The following is a 16,685-nucleotide window of genomic DNA, read 5'->3' as shown; positions in this document are numbered from 1 at the left end:
AAGCTCTACTAGTTCAGTCTTTCATATTAAAACTATATCTTTCCCCTCATTCGGTTCACTTGAACAAGCATTTATTAAGTGCCTATTTTGTGCCAGCCATTGGGCTTGCAAAGACAAAAATGACACAGATCCTTCCTATAATGATCTTATAGTCTATTCAGAGAAAAAAAAAACAGGTAACAGATAAAATTAAGTATAAGTCAGTTTCTCAAGGGAAGACCCATGTCTAATAGAATGGGTGCTTAGAGGGCACAGTGGGTAGTGTTCAAAAGAAGTGATATGAACAGGTAGGAGAGAAGATTCTGAGAAGCCTCTGTAGTCTTTTAATTTAATTTTAATTCTTTTAGTAGTAAATAAATTAGATACTAATTTACCTCATTCATATCCAAATTTTACAAATAAATTCTATATTCCCACTGTTTCTAACACTCCCCCACATTTTCCTTCTTTACTCCTTTCATTTCTATTGGCATCTGCCAACTTGGGCTTCATAAAGATAGCCAACAATGGCCTCCTCAGGGCCTAGACATTTCTTATCATCTCCAACCCTTCCTCAAGATTTGATCAAATTTGAGATTCTTTCTTCTTGTTTTTATGGCCTCTTCTCCCATGCAGTCCACATTCCTTGGTTTTCAATAAAGAAAGGACAGATGTGAAGGTATACAAGCTATTATTCCTGACACAGACATTCCTTAGAAAATGAAAGTGGCAATTCTAAGAATGCTCAGGAGAAATACGTCTTATCTAGAAATGATAGGTATTACATATTGAAAGTAAAATATCGTATTGGTGATGGGTATTTTATAGGTTCCCCACTAAAAAATTAGGAAAAAAAAAGTGGAAAATAGTCTTCTTAGTTTTAATTTTTTTTAAAAGAACTCACATAACATAAATCAGCAGATAATTATCCTGGTCATAAGAGAAGAGACTAGAAAAGGCCATCCATAATGGAGCTGGTCACCCAACCTCATATATTTAGAGCTAAGATCAAGGAAAATCATTGAAAAGTTGAATACCTTTAACTGGTAGCTCAGAGGTTAAAGCCAATAGCCTTGGAAACAAGAGTGTATGAGTTCAAATGCCATTGAGGCTATGACAGTTTTTGATGGTACAGTGGGAAGAGGACTAGGTCTGTAGCCAGAACAACTGGATTTGAATTCTGTCTTTACAACCTATCAGCTCTACCACATTAGATAAGTCACTTCACCCGACACTCATTTTCTCTACCTGTAAAATGGAGTAATAATAATACTTAAATAATGATGTAGTCAATAGAACATTGAACTTGGAGAAATTAATTTAACTTCTCTAGGCCTCAGTTCCCTCCTTTGTTAAATGAGAAAGAAATTTATAAAGTCTGTTTCAGTTCTAAATTTTATAATATGAACCTACCTTATTTAATTTTTGTGAGGATCAGATGAGGTAAAGTGCTTTGTAACTACAATGTATTTTTTAGATGCAAGCTATTATTATTATTATTATCTATCCGTGGAGTTCAGAATTGCCTCCTAAAAGGTGGGAGATGGGAAAGGGGTGGAGAAATGAAGAAAAACATCTATGATCTGATTCCTTCCATACCCTGGCAGTTGTGGATCAAACTGTTGTTTCCTAATCATGAAGTCAACATAAACTCTGAAAATGTGTGTGTAAATGTGACTAATTTGTAATGGATTGCATATTTTCATGTTAAGGTTGTCATTGTTAAAGAGTGACATTGCATGTGATCAAAGTCTATGGCTGCAAGTGCGTCCTTACAATCCATTGAAGAGCCCAATATGTTTGCAGACATTTAGGATCCTATGGAGTCTGGTGGAAAGCAGGTTGGGCCAGGAGTGAGAATACCTATCTCATTTCTTGGCTAAATGCTTCCACTAATGGGCTGTGTGACCTGGAACAAGTCACCTTCCCCCTAGGGGGAAGTTTTTCCTCCCCAATAAAGAAATGGAGGATTTTGAGTTGGAAGGCATACAAAGGTGAAGAGACTTGTTCTTGTCACACCCTCAAATACCTCTTTGCCAATCACTCACTCAGCATTTACTAAGCACCTACTATCTGCCAGGCTGGTACTATGCTAAGCATTCAGAACGTAACAACAAAAGAGAAACGAACAGGACCTGCACTAGAAAAAGCATATGGAGAACGTAAAAAAAGTAGTTTTTAGAGGGAGGACATTAATAACTGAGGAGAAGGAGTTCAGGAACACTTCATGTAGAAGGTGAATTTGAGCTGAACCCTGAAGGAAACCAAGGTTCCAAAAGGTTATGGTGACGAAGTGAATTCCGAGCATAGGAAACAGCAAGTAGGAAAGCATGGAGATGTCTGTTTGAGGAAAAGCAAATAGGTCATTGTGTCTGGAGCATAGTTTGTGGATGGGAAGAATAACTGGTAATAACTACCGTACCTCAGAAGGTTATTATTAGAAAATGTATTTTGATATGGCAACAGATCCATTATTTCATTCGTGTGGATACTTCTTCCTGTAATAGATTCCTCCTCCCCTAGGCTTGTATGTAGGTTAAGCTATTTCTTTCTATACAAGACAAAGAAGCCGTCATCAAGACTTTATGGTTCACAGGGCCTACACTCAAACCACAGAGTTGTTAGCAGCTTTCTAATGGCCTCAGCCCATGGTATTATGACATCCTGGTCACTTAAAAAGTCCCAATTCTGTGGAATCAAGGTGCTTCTGACTTGGCAGATATCCCCAGATCACATCAGTCATCACATCCTGCTCTCCTAGTTTTGTGTTTGGAGATGAAGGAGACTATCTCCCCAGGCTGAGCGCTTATCCTTTCTATGATCTGGCTTTTGTTAAGAGTTGAATGCCCTATGAGTGTCTCATTTTGTTCCAGTATCAGACCTAAACTAATGAGGGACAGGCCTGAGTCAGCTTGAGTCTACCATACCTCTACTGATATAGAATGGTGTAATGAACTGCTGCCATGATCCAAACTTTATTACATGGTATCTAGCCCTTCCACTAATGAACCTCTCCAAACTTAGCCAGGCTGGGTTTCCATGGACCAAGAGTCCTATGAAGAGCCATATTTGAAGTCTTTCCAGGCTGGTAGGCCCTCCAAAAGTTAGTGCTCTACTGGCAGTTTTCAAAAATCCCAAGTTATCACTACACCATGATGAGGCTTGGGAGAAGGAGTTTGGTGGAGTCATTGGAAAACTATGAATCCAATCGGAATGCTTTAGAAAAACATTATTGTCTAATGCAAGACATATAATTACAGGACATGTTATCATGCAACAATATAGATCAGATTAAGAATTCGTGCTCAAAATTTCTCTACTATCTGTAAATCATTTCTTGGAATTGGAGATATAGGACCAGAATCAGAACAGTCCTTGTCCTCAAGAAGTTTATATTTGATTGGCTGGTACTTATATGAATAAGGAAATGCAAAATACAAAGTAATTTGGTGGGGGAGAGCTCTAAAACCGGAGAGATCAGGAAAGCATGTAGCAGGATGGTTAACTTAAGCTGAGCCTTGAAGAATTCCATTCCAAAGGTTCCTAGAAGTGAAGGTGATATGGAAGAAAGCAGTCTAGGTCCTGGGCCGCCTGTACAAAAGGCAGAAAAGTAGGAGGAAGAATGTCTGATTCAAGGGCCAACTGGGTCAGTTTGTTTGGAATGTTGCTTGTGAGGGGGGAAATGTGAAATCAATCTGGTAAGGTAGTCTAAAACCACATTGCAGAGGGGTTTAAAGCCAATTCCAGACAGAAGATTGTGTTTTATCTCAGAGATAATTGGAAGGCAATAGGGAGCCATAGAAGCTTCCTTAGCAGGGGTCTGGCATGGTCAGAATGTGACTAAGGGCCAAAGCGTAAAAGTTTTGGTTGATGTTAGCTACTATCTGAATTTATCTTTTTTTGTAACAATACACTTTCTTTTTCAGTCACTTCATACCTATCATGCTGAAAATGATATAATTGCTTTTGTTTTACAATTACTTATATTGTCTTTGTTCTGTTTAGTACCTAAAGTTATTCATGATTTCATATGAATTAATTTTTTCTTAAAACAAACACACAGAGTTCCTATAGTGATAGTGCAGACTCCCTAACAACCATTTATCAAGAGTGTGTAAAATAACCAAGCATTCTTTTCATGGAATGCTTTGATCACATCATCATATTTCTCACATTATCTGTGGCTTTCAGTCATTAAATAGATTGTCTAATAGCCATAACAGACTGAATGCTTGATTTCAAATCTTGCCTGCAATATATAGTTATAAAAACATGAGCAAGGCGGGATGAGTGGTCAGAATAATGGACTGAAAATTCAGTCTCAGAGACTTAATCCCTTGTCAGTCACTGCTTTAGTGAGTGTGAGATTGTTGTCTGATGTTCTATGACTTTTTGAGCAAGTGGTTTCCGTCTCAGGACCTGGGTTTCGCCTCCTTTGTACTTATAATGAAATGATTGCTGAGCCCCTTGTTTAAAGTGGTTAGCTGAGTTTGTTAGAACGTCATGCTAATGAGGCTGAGGGCACGGGATCCATCAGCACCTGGGACAATTAGTTGCACTCTGTTCAATGGATATAGGCTGGAACTCAAGTTCGAAAAAACGAGTGCCCTTGGTCACAAGGGGGATTAAGCCTGAGAAAGTGGCATAGATCGGTGAAAATCCATTGCCAGTGCTTAATGGTGGGCCAGCCTGCAATGGGGTGGGTCAGGTCCCACTACTAGAATGGGGACAGGGAGATGGAGGTCTGGGCCTCCCACTACAAGTTCTCAGGAAGAAAAGAAGGTAGACTCATCACTTAACAATGCATTCATTAAAGCTTTTACTAAGGACATGTTAATTAACACTTAAATTCTTAGAAGCCTCCTTTTAAGGAGATATTTTCCCCCAACCCCAGTGAAGCAAGAGATGTATGTCTTCATACAAAATAGCCACTGGGGTAACTGGTCTTAAGAGTGAGGAGTCCAGGCTTCTACTTCCAGGTTGGCTTCTAATTAGCTGTGTGACCTTGGCTAAGTCAGATCAATCCTTTGCAGCCTCAGTTTTCTCATCTGTATCATGAGGAGCCAACATCAGATTATCCCTAAGGTCTTGCCCTACTCTAAAATTGTATGAATTTAAGATTAGAAAGGACAGGAGTTCCCTATATACCATCTGTTGAATATCAGGTTCAATGATGAAACATTTTAGGTCTGAAAAATTTGCCTTTAATCTTCAGCAACACCTTGGACTCCTAGTATCTCAGGAAAACTGAGCTGATCACATTAAATGGCTTTGCTTATATAGTTTATGACCAAGTGCTTTGGTTTGCTTTAGATAACACTGTGCCACTCACTGTTGCTAAGATACAGTTTTGTAAATAAATTATTTTAAATATATATCTTTGGCTGGAAAAAGTGATGGAAGCAAAAGAAAAATGCATAAGGAAAGCAAGTTAACTGTGATTAATAATAATAATAATAACAGGTGCTAGGATAAGGCCTTGGGAGATAGTAAAGTCTAACCTTTGAATGAAGCCCTGAATGCTCTTTCTGTTTAACCCTGAACAGCCAATCCAGAATCTGCTGTGCTGCCATTCCGAGCTTGGGATGTGTGAGTTGAGGCAGGGCCTTCAGAGACAGATTGGTTAGGTGTAAGGAACTGCCTTTTACAGCCCTGGTACTTTGGCCAGTTTAAAGAAGACAGCTGTTGTTGGAGCAAAGAAACATTCATTTACTACTGACTCAATAAACACACATTATGTACCTCAGGTGGAGCAGTCTCTCTGGGGAGAGGAAGAAGAAAAGGAAATAATATCTGCCCTCAAGGAGTATATATTCTATTGAAGGAAAAGAACAAGCGTGCAGATAAGTAAATACCAAATATATACAGAGTGCTCAGGAGGGGAGGTACTAGCAACCACAGTTGCAAGAGTAGACTTGGAGTGGGGGGAGTCTGAGATAGTGGCAGAATGAGGGTAAAACTCCAGGTAGCCTGGCATCGAGAGTGTTGGATTGGGAGTCAGAAGGCTTGGGTTCAGTCAGACCCAACCTATGACTTTGGGTAAGTCATAAACTTAACATACATGTAAATATAACCTCTCTGGTCTGCAGCTTCATCATCTGTGAGATGAGGACCTCGGATCACATGACTTTCTAGCTCTACATTCATCATTTCCCCCACTCTCTCCATTAGCCTTCCTTTTTCTTCAGCTAAAAAGAGTTCAGCAAAGGATGGAGGAGAAAATGGTGTCAAGGACAAACCCAACAGCAACAGGGATCTTAGAGTTCAGCTAGTCCATTCACTCATAGTTGAAGGAAGGAAAAAGTGACTTGTCTAAGGTCACACAGTTGGCAGTGGCAAAGTCAGAAATCAAATGAACAGCAGCCTAGCGTCTCCGGGAGAGGAGGGGTAGGAGTTAGGAAGTGCCAGGAAGAACTTCCTCCTCAAAAGTAGCCATCAGCCTTAGTGCTGTCTTCAGATAGTTTTTCTTCGAATCTTAGAAGGTTTTCCTTTTTGAATTCCTTATTAAAGCAATGAAGAAACTAGAAGATTAGCACTTTAACATTTTTTAGTTTATTGAGTATTACCTTACAAGTGACTTATTGGCTATGAAAAGAGACAGGAGGTGTCAGGCAATGTAGATGGAGAGGAAGGGAATCAGCATTTATAGAGTGCCTCACAACAACCCTGAGAGGTAGATACTATTATTTATTTACCCACATTTTATAGTTGAAGAAACTGCAGCAAATAGTAAAGTGACTTGCCTAGGATCACTCAGCTAGTAATCATCTGAAGATGAATTTGAACTCAGGGCTTCCTAACTCTGGCCTAGCACTCTATCCACTGGGCCACCAACTGCTTGGATGGGAGGGACCCCAAATTTATTATCGTTATTTTTTAATGAATTGAAAAAAGCTTTCAGTTCCACTTTTTTGTCTTTTATTAGTTGTGTGAACTTAAGCCAATGACATTGCCCTTTCCAGCCTCATTTTCCCCATGTAGGTTTTAGATTTGACTTTTGACTTTGCTTCTTGCTGTCTGTGAGACCTCAAGTCACTTAACATCCTAAGTTCTGGGCTTTTTGTTCTGTAAAATGTGAGAGGCTTGGCCAGATGACCTCAAAATCATATGAACATTAGGGCAGCTATACATTCAGTGCTTGCCTCATGGAGTTGTTATGAGGATTAAAAGAGGAAAGGGGTGGCCTCATGTTTTACTTCAAATTTTGTATCCGGTACTGCATGGCTTTCTGAAAAGCCCCAGAGCTATAATCCATCTCCTATGGCATTGCACATCTTAACTACAGGCAACTTTTAGTCACACACAAATATCTGTGATAAAATATTAGACAAAAGACTTTAAAGCTGGAAAGAATCCTTGAGATCATCTCACTCAACCCCTTCATTGCAAGTATTGCCTTAGAGCAGGGAAGTGGCCAACCTGGGACCACACAAAACCGGACCACCAAAATAAATCAATTGGGCTTTTTTTCTGTCATTCTCATAAAATCATGAGAACCATATACAATATCATCAGTATTTGTTTAAAGAGTGGCTTCAGATTTTGTCTTCTATCTAGTTTTCACAGGAAACAATTTGGTATTTTTGAAAATAGTTTTTATTAAACAACTATGCTATTTAACTTACCTACAATATAGTTTCTGATGATTTTCTGTTGCGCCTCATCTCACCTGAGGAAAATTCCTCCTCAGCCATTTAATAGTAGTCAGCCAATATACTTTCCTGGTATTACTTTTCCACTGTGGAGATTTCCTGATAGAAGCCTTACCTGTGCTTATCACTAATAGCATGTAGGTTTTCTGGGAAAAAATCCAAATGTGAATCCAAGAAATGGATCTTGAGTGACATGTTGCATCTCATAACTATAGATTTTGAGATTTGTTGATAACTTCTTGGTAATTTTCTGCCTTGTAGCTTCCCAAAGAAGTTTTGGTTTCCTTTTTTAAATGATTTCTATATAGTTCCTTCAACTTTATTCAACTGTTCTTCCAAATGTTTGTCTTTCATCACTTCCCTTACTTGAGGACCCACAAATACCCCCACTTTGTTTTTAGCTTCACTGATTCTTGGAAATTTATTTTTCAGATAAAGAAAACCTGCACCATTTCGATCCATCGCCTTGACAAAATTTTTCATTAAACCAAGTTTAATGTGCAACGGTGGTAAGAAAATTTGTTCAGGACTACTAGTGGTTGACTTACCACAATTTTCGTTTGGGGAATTGGTTCTTTCTTTTGAGGCTAGTTTTTTTTAATGGAGTGGTTATTTCTGTCACTGCTCTCCCAGTCATAGATAATACAGCAGTATTTGGTACACTCTAGTTATAATAGTAGGAAAGAACAGTCACTTTCAAGTCTCCAGATGTACCAAGAATATTTCCCTGCTTTGTCCTTGACAGAAATGTCATGCTTGGAACATATTTTGGTGCCCTCTTATAGGAGTTTCCATCCCTTTTCTATAGAAGCTAAAGGTTTAGCTTGATGTTTTTTGGATAAGATCATGAGCAAGGTTACTGAGGTCTGTTTGAGTTATTCAATGAGGATCTGAGGATGGAAAAGTTACTTCAAATGGGAGAATCACCATATTGCTGGTCTTCTACCTTGTCATGCCAAGCCTCATCAGTATAATCTGAATCATCGGTTTCATCTTCATCCAAGTTCCAAGTTTCTAGTAGTTTCAATACAGGTAGTTCTTCACTGTGTAAAACAGAGATCTTAAAGCTTATGGTAGATTTGGATTTTTATAGTATGTTTAGATTGGAGGAAATTCCTGATAAATTTGTTAAGCAAATATAGCAATCTGTTGAATAGTCTTTCTGTTCTCTCCAAATCATAGGAACTACAAATGTTATGTGACAAGATCCATGTGTCCAGCCAGTTAGTAATTTAATACAAGACACACAGAACAAGTGAGGGGTCCAAGCCTTATCGTGAGCATCTATTTTATCACCAAAATAAAGTTCATGTGCTTTCTTAACTAGAAGAATAAAGTTTCATCTCTGCACTTAAAAGATAGCTCTATAATTATTCAGAGGATCAATGCATTTGAGAGGCATACATTTGTAAGAATTTAAGGAACGTATATCAGCATCTTCAAACTACAAAACATCTTAGGCAATGGGATTAGAAAAAAATAATGATATTTACCAAGTGACACCTGGCACTCAACTGACTGAACAATCTGCTACACATTGAGAATTTCACTGCATGATTGGACGTGCATGAGCCTGTCTTGCCACACAGCACATAAGCTGGACCTTCCTACAGCATGCAAGAACAAGCCAACTTGTGACTTCTCTCCTCCTCCACCCCTGCAGCCCCCTTCCAAAAATCACACTGCGTTACTACTGCCTCCTATTGCATGGTTTATATCAAAATTCACGTGTCATTCAATAGTGGGTGATAAACAAATATCAACTGCAATTTAAAAAAAATTAGCACAAAGAGAACTTAAAATCCCCAATGTAGCAAATTGTGTATTGAACAGAAAAATTAACCTTTGGCGGAATGGGGACTAGAATTCAGATCTATGTGCTCTTGCTTTGTTGCTTCTTCTTCTATACCTATTGGAAACACATTTTCCCATGCCCAAAATCAGAATTTGTGGTTTGACAAAGGATATTAGTTGGTAAGCCCTAGTTAAAAGTGCCCATTCTCTCCTTGAAATTGGGACTGTCCCAGGAAATCTGGGACATATGGCATGGTAACCAAACAGCACTGCCACTTTCCCAGACAGCTTCCTTTGCTCCCTAGCACACACCCAGTTGTTTCCCTGGCCTTTTACCAGTCAGTGTGTGCTCAAGGAATGAAAATGAATTTTAACATTAGCCTAAGCAAAATGTAGTTAGAAAAGTAAATCTGAAATAATAATTTAAAAGTTAGTTTGTTCCAAAGTCATTCATCCATACTTCTGATGATCATATTTTCTGGATTTTCAAGGACTATCCTTGAACTCAAGAAATGAAAATGTTTTATAAAAAGGAATACACTTTGTTGGGTCATGTATTCTGATTTGGGTTCAGGAGGAAATGTTCAAGTGTGTTTATCATTTATGTTTTTTATAGATTATCCATGATCAGGCTTTCTTCCATTATTGCCATATTGATACTTTCTAAAGTTATCTAGAGGGTCTCTACACCTTAGATTGGGTAGGATAGCCCCAGTTAAAAAACAAACAAACAACCTCTTAACTTAAAGTTTTGTAAAGGAATGTCCCTTATCAGGCTGTGTGTCCCCATTCAGTGGTAGTGGTGGTGATGGTGGTTGTTGCTTCCTCGGTGTTGTTCTTAATGTTGTCCTTTTGGAAAATATAGTCACTATAGAAAAAACCTAAAGCAGAATTCTCTGAAGCCATTGAACTGGGGACAGAGGGGCAAAATTGACCTGGGAGAGGGGAGTCTTCCTACTTGCCCCAAACTTAGGAAATAGCAATTATGTGCTAGTAAAACACAAAATAATATATTTGATTTTATAAGTCAACTGTTCAAGAACAAATGACATCATGCCTATGATCTTATGCTCATGTGATAGAGAAGAGAGAGGAGAAGAGACATGGGGTTTTGCATTTTATATGTAGAGGCTTAATCTGATCAGGAGAAACTGATCAACTTGATAAGGTTGAGTCTCATTGTACAAGATGGATTTCCCTCCAATTTCCCAAGGAAAGACTGAGGAGAGGCAAAGGATTTTGATGATGCTATCTCTTTGGTAGGTAGGAAGACCCTCACTGAAAGATTCTATATACATCAAGGCCAATTTGATGGCTTCCAGCCCCCTGCTCAGAACAGAGACCCCCTTCTGTAGTGTTCTTCTAAAGGAACGGATATACAGACCCACCAGCACCAATCTAGAGCTAAGACTAGATCTACATCCCTGGAATAGGGGTTCTTGAGTAGCAGCATAAGCTTCCTTCAGGCTACTGCTAAGGATTGTCATGGAGAAGCAGTGACATCAAAGCTTCTTCACGAGGAGATGATTGAGTCCATTCCCTAAGACATGGAAGAGGCAAGATGCAGTTAAACATGCCCTCAGCTACATAGCAGAAGACCTGAAAGGTGCCCAGGGCTGGAGAAGGCGGCGAGAGAAGGAAGAAAAAGCCTAAATCTTCCTTAGGAGAATAGAGAAGTGTGTGGATGCAGTTTTGGAAAGGCAGAGAAAGAATCTCTCAGCCAGAGGCATTAGTGGAGCAGGAAAAAGAAAAACCTAACCCTCCTCTCCCTGCCTCCAAATAAAACAATCAGTGGCCCTGAAGACCTGAGGGGGATCCAAGCAGCAAAGGTAGATTTTGCAATATACAGTGGTCAGGTGGCAAATGGGGTGTGTCTCTAATAATCCCAAATTCTCTACCCCTCCCCATACCCCTGAGGAAGCTCTTGCCCTTAGATTTTGGCTTATCTGATGTTAAATCTCTCTATAGAGATGTTTGACCTATGGGGTACATTCCTTCTAGATTGAAGTCCCAAACAATGGCCTCTTCCCAGTAGTCTCATCCAGTGGATGGGGATCTCCTGATCAGCCTTTTACACATGGTTTAGGAGAATGGTCACTTTACAGATGAGAAAGCTAAGGGAAGTGAAGCCCATGACAAGTTAGAACCAAGAATAAAACTGCTACCTGGCTCCCAGTCCAGTACTTTTTTCCCATCCCACCAGAACTACCTAGGAGCACTAATAGAGACTAGAGAATTAAAACATCTTTTTTTTTTTAAAGTTATTTTCCATGTGATGCTTTAAAGCCAAGTCCCAACCTTCTGGAATGGGGATTCTGACTTGCTAAATGGTCAACATTACTTAAACCTAAACCCACAGTTAGACTCAATTTTTGACCTACCACTTAGACTGTGTCTTCTCCTATCTGTCTGGGTCCTGGTCTCTGTCAGTCTATTTCTCTCCCCTTCCTTTCCCTCCCATAGAATTCAATGCCTCCCTCCCCCTCCACTTCCTCTGGTTCTGGCCTCACTTTAGAGAATCTGGGTCAGTGAGAGTGGATGAGTGAATAAAAAGAAACAAAAGAAAGAAAAACCAAACAGAAAAGGTGGCTATTTGCTATAAATAAAAAGGTTAACTTGAAAATTTCCTGAGTTTGAAAGACCCAGTCTATGTAAATATAGAAATGACAATCTCCTAGCTGTGACTCTTGAGGAAAAATTTGGTAGAACATATTGACCCTAACAGATAACAAACTGTTTTATGGAAATAAAACAAATAACCTTCAATTTCAAAGGAAATATGAAGGACATAAAGCTTACCAGAGGAGGAGTAGATTTCAGGAAATAGGAAAAAAATGATAAAAAGAAACAAGGTAGTAAAGCTCTAATCCCGCTTTGACTTCCTACTTCCAAAGATTTGGCTTGCTCATTACATAGATATCCTTTATTTATGTAAGATTTTTTTTATAATTATTGGGAAAATATATATATATATATATATGATTATGTTTATTTGTATGTTGCTTTAGGGTTTATAAAGCTCTTTGTAGTCAGTTTGAATCTCATACTTCTAAGAGGTATAATACTATATTACTCCCTATTCCTATTTTACAAATTGAGAAATTGAGGCTCAGAGAAGTTAACTGAGTTATAAAAAGTCACACAGCAAGTATGTAGCAAGATTGGGACTCAGCCCTAGGTTTTCAGATCCTGATTCCTGTGTTTGTAAAACTATATAAGGATTTGGAGCCCCCAAAGTCTAAGAACTCCACAAAACATTGCTGCCTTACTTTGTTCTAATAAAACTTCTCACAGATTTTGCATCGTAATCATTTCCAAGAGAATAAACAAACCAAGTTTATGTTGGTTTTCTTTTTTTTTTTAGTAGCATAAAAATGACATGTACAATATACCTCTCAGGGATTTGACCCTAACTTTGAGATAGGATCTCTTCTAGATAATAATTCCCTTTTTTCACTATTTCTTTCTTAAGATTTTCAAAGAGCATTCCTTCCAGATCTGTGAAGTAGTTAATACAAGGATTCTCATCTCTATTTTAAAAATGAGGACATTGGAACTGAGATTTTAAGTGGCTCATACAATACAGCTACATAGCAGCTGAATGTAGAAGCTGGGAGTCATACCTAGGATTCTGCCCCAAGTCTAGCATACTACCTCATGTATTTGGGGCAAATATTACAAATATGCAGAGTTGAGCCATTTCAGTTTTTCCTCAAGTTTTTTTTTTTTTCCTTTCCCCCTCCACCCTGGAAAAGCTGCCAGTAAGGAAATCCCTAGGTGGCTTCTCTTCTGCACTTCGCAAATCTTCATTGTGCCTCAAGTTGTCTAGAGGGTATTAAGAATCTAGCAGACTTGCCTAGAACCTTTAGTACTATATATAGCTAAGACAGGATCCGAACCTGTTTTCCTAACTCTAAGGCCAGATCTCTGATCCACCATGCCTGGATGCCTCCCTTGCTTTTCCTCAGTATTTTAAATTCTATGAGTAGAAGGATGTAGTTTTCACTACAAGAGAGGAGTCTACAAAAAAAAAGTTTAAATCTCCTGAAGCATTCCCACCCCCCAAATATGAACTTATACATTCAGGGCTAGAAGGGACCTAAAATTATTTACCCCTTCATTTAACAGATGAGGAAATTTGATCCAGAGAAAGAAAGCGACTTACCCAAAGTGACACAGCCCAAATGGCAGGGCTGGGCAGCTGAACCAGTCGTGATACCCAGGCAGTGTTCCATAGGTGGCTCAGTGGCAGGACAGCTCCCACCAGACCCCAGTCAGGTGTGGGATTCTTGGTTCATTGGGGTACATGGTGGTAGCCTTTTTATCCCAAGAATAGCAAGCCGGGGGGTCCAGGATATGACTGCTGCCTGCTTTGAAAGGATGTAAATATGTAGCTTTAAATCTTGGATCTTATGAGCTCTGTGGCCTGTCTGGTACAACTCACAGCCAAGTGACACAAAGGCTGTGGCCATAAGAAGGCTTCCACTCCTCTTTTCTCCCAGCCCCTTCTTTGACTTATCCTCTTTAAGGAGGGCAAGTCATACATGTTAATGATGAATCTTGTGAACAAAGAAAGAAGTCTTTGTGACTATCCATCCCTCCAGGGTAACCATTCATATGTAAGGACATACTTAAGATCCCCACCCCCAAAAGGAGGGGGACTACCTGTGGCTTCCATTCAACTAACAATAGTGATTGAGTTTAGAAAACAACATCCCCACCATAGTATTCAGACAATAACTAAAAACTGCCAATGCACAAACCCTGTGAGGTCTGGGCCAGCCAAAGTTCACCTTTATCCCAGGCCCAGCCTGTTGGTGAAGTAGTGGATTACATGAGATGACAATTTAGGGTTTTTTGTCACACCCATAAAAATAGGTGAAACTTTTTTTTGAATGAAACTATGACTTCAGATTTTCTCCCATGGCTTTTTACTGGAATCTTTTCTTAAAATCTCCCCCACCCACCTAGAAATCCTACTCATTTCACTTGCCTAAAATATAATTATTGAAGATTTCTTCCGATATTTCACCTATGAAATGTCTTTTCTTCAACATCTGGCAGTATTCAGCTAGTATGCCCGGGTTTTGTTTTCCCATCGTGGAGATTTCTTGATGGAAGTTTTCCCTATGTTCATACCTGTAAACACCTAGGTTTTCAGGGAAGAAATCCAAATCTAAATCTAAGAAATGGGTCTTGAGCAACTTATTATAGTCCATAACTTGGTAGTTTTTTAAGAAGACCATTTAATTTCTTGGTAATTTACTATCTTGCATTTTCCCAAACAGTTTTGCTTTGTTTTTTAAAATGATTTCCATGCATCTACTTCAACTTTATCCATCTTTTCTTCAGAATGATTGCTTTCCATCACTCCCGTTATTTGAGGACCCACAAATATCCCCACTTTGTTTTTAGCCTCACTGATTCTTGGAAATTTATTTTTCAGATAAAGAAAACCTGCACCATTTCGATCCATCGTCTTGACAAAATTTTTCATTAAAACCAAGTTTAATGGGCAACAGTGGTAAGAAAACTTTTTCAGGACTAACCAGTGGTTAACTTACCACATTTTTCCTTTCTGGAAATTGGTTCTTTCTTTTGAGGCCAGTATTTTTGCCATTTTTTTTTAACATAGTGGTTATTTTTTGTCACTGCTCTCCCATTCACGAAGCAGCAGTGTTAGACATACCCAGGTTATAATCCTAGAAAAATAGCAGTCACTTTCAGATCTCCACTGATATGCCAAAAATACTTTTAAAATTTAATGCTCCTTGAGAGAAGTGCCTTCTTTCAGGAGATTCTATCCTTTTTCTATAGAAGCTAAAGGTTTAGCTTTTTTTTTTTTTAATGAGTAAAGAATATGAGTGAATCCCTTAGGTATGCTTAAACTATTCAATGAGGAACTGAGGATGGAAAGGTTACTTCAAATGGGAGAATCACCACATTGTTGGTCATGCTGAGCCTCATCAGTATAATATAAATCATCAATTTTATCTTCATCCAATTTCCAAGTTTCTGGTGGTCTCAATATGAGTAGTTCTTCACTATGTAGAGAGAGATCTTAGAGTTTATGGTAGATTTGGATTTGTATAGTATGTTTAGATTTGGAGGAATTCCTGATATATTCGTTAAGCAAATATAGCAATCTGTTGAATGGTTTTTCTGTTCTCTCCAAATCATAGGAACTACAAACGGCATGTGACAAGATCCATGTATCCAGCCAGTTAGTAATCTAACAAGAGATACAGAACAAGTGAGGGGTTCAAGCCTTATCCTGAGCACCTATTTTATCACCAAAATAAAGTTCAAGTGCTTTCCTAACTAGAAGAATAAAGTTTCATCTCTGGAGTTAAAAGTTAGTTTATGGTATATGTGTATATATATATGTATGTATATATATATGTGTACATGTATGTGTATATATGTAAATATATATATATATATAACAATTCAGATGACTAATGCATTTGTGAGGCATACGTTTGTGAGAATTTAAGGAATGCATATCAGCATCTTCAAACTCTCTTAGACAATGGAATTAGAAAAAATAATGATGTTTATCAAATGACACCTGGTACCCAACTGACTGAACAATCTGCTACACACTGAGAATTTCACTGCATGATTGGACGTGCATGAGCCTGTCTTGCCACACAGCACATAAGCTGGACCTTCCTACAGCATGCAAGAACAAGCCAACTTGTGACTTCTCTCCATCTCCATCACCCCTGACACACCCACCTTCCCATCCACATTCAACCAGAACATATGGTTTTACTTCTTTGTATTGCATATTATTTATTAAAAGTCACATGTTGCTCAATAACAGGGAATGAGAGAGAATTTGTGTTCCATTTTCAGAGAGATTATCTAGAAATATCTAGAAGCTGCCAAGAAATTTCCAAGTGACAACATATGGGTTGTTTAATGGATAAGGAACTAGGCACTAGACATGAGGCTAAAGGTTCACAGGTATATTTAAAAATAATAATTGTATTAGGTACCAAAGATTTTAACCTAAACTCTAATTCCCTTCTTTTGACTTCTGGGCAGGTAAATTTTGTTAGAAGGAGAGATTACAGGGTCGTGCTACCTCTGCCCAGCAAAACAACAAAATTTCCATGATGACAGATCAAGAAGAGACTTTTCTCCTCAGACTTTGAGGAGATTATGAGCCTTTGGGGGAAAAGGCCCAAGGCTGTGCATAGGTTTACCTTGCAAGCTGGCTTCCATCCTTGTTCTTCCTATCTTCTCTTCCTT

The 16,685-nt window shown here is 38.6% G+C and overlaps 1 long non-coding RNA gene across 2 annotated transcripts in view; it reads left to right on the top strand.

Moving 5' to 3' along the window:
* The window catches only part of LOC123253024, a 79,419-nt gene extending 63,654 nt beyond the window's left edge, over nucleotides 1-15,765 (top strand). For both annotated transcript variants that reach the window (XR_006506535.1, XR_006506534.1), the window contains exons 7-9: nucleotides 8,064-8,140; nucleotides 14,872-14,949; nucleotides 15,608-15,765. This is a non-coding gene — a long non-coding RNA (uncharacterized LOC123253024). The remainder of the gene's footprint in view (nucleotides 1-8,063; nucleotides 8,141-14,871; nucleotides 14,950-15,607) is intronic.
* The last annotated feature ends 920 nt before the right edge of the window (nucleotides 15,766-16,685 follow it).

Source organism: Gracilinanus agilis, chromosome 6 (genome assembly GCF_016433145.1).
Source record: "Gracilinanus agilis isolate LMUSP501 chromosome 6, AgileGrace, whole genome shotgun sequence".
NCBI classification, from domain to species: domain Eukaryota; kingdom Metazoa; phylum Chordata; class Mammalia; order Didelphimorphia; family Didelphidae; genus Gracilinanus; species Gracilinanus agilis.
This window is presented reverse-complemented; position numbering and strand designations above follow the sequence as displayed.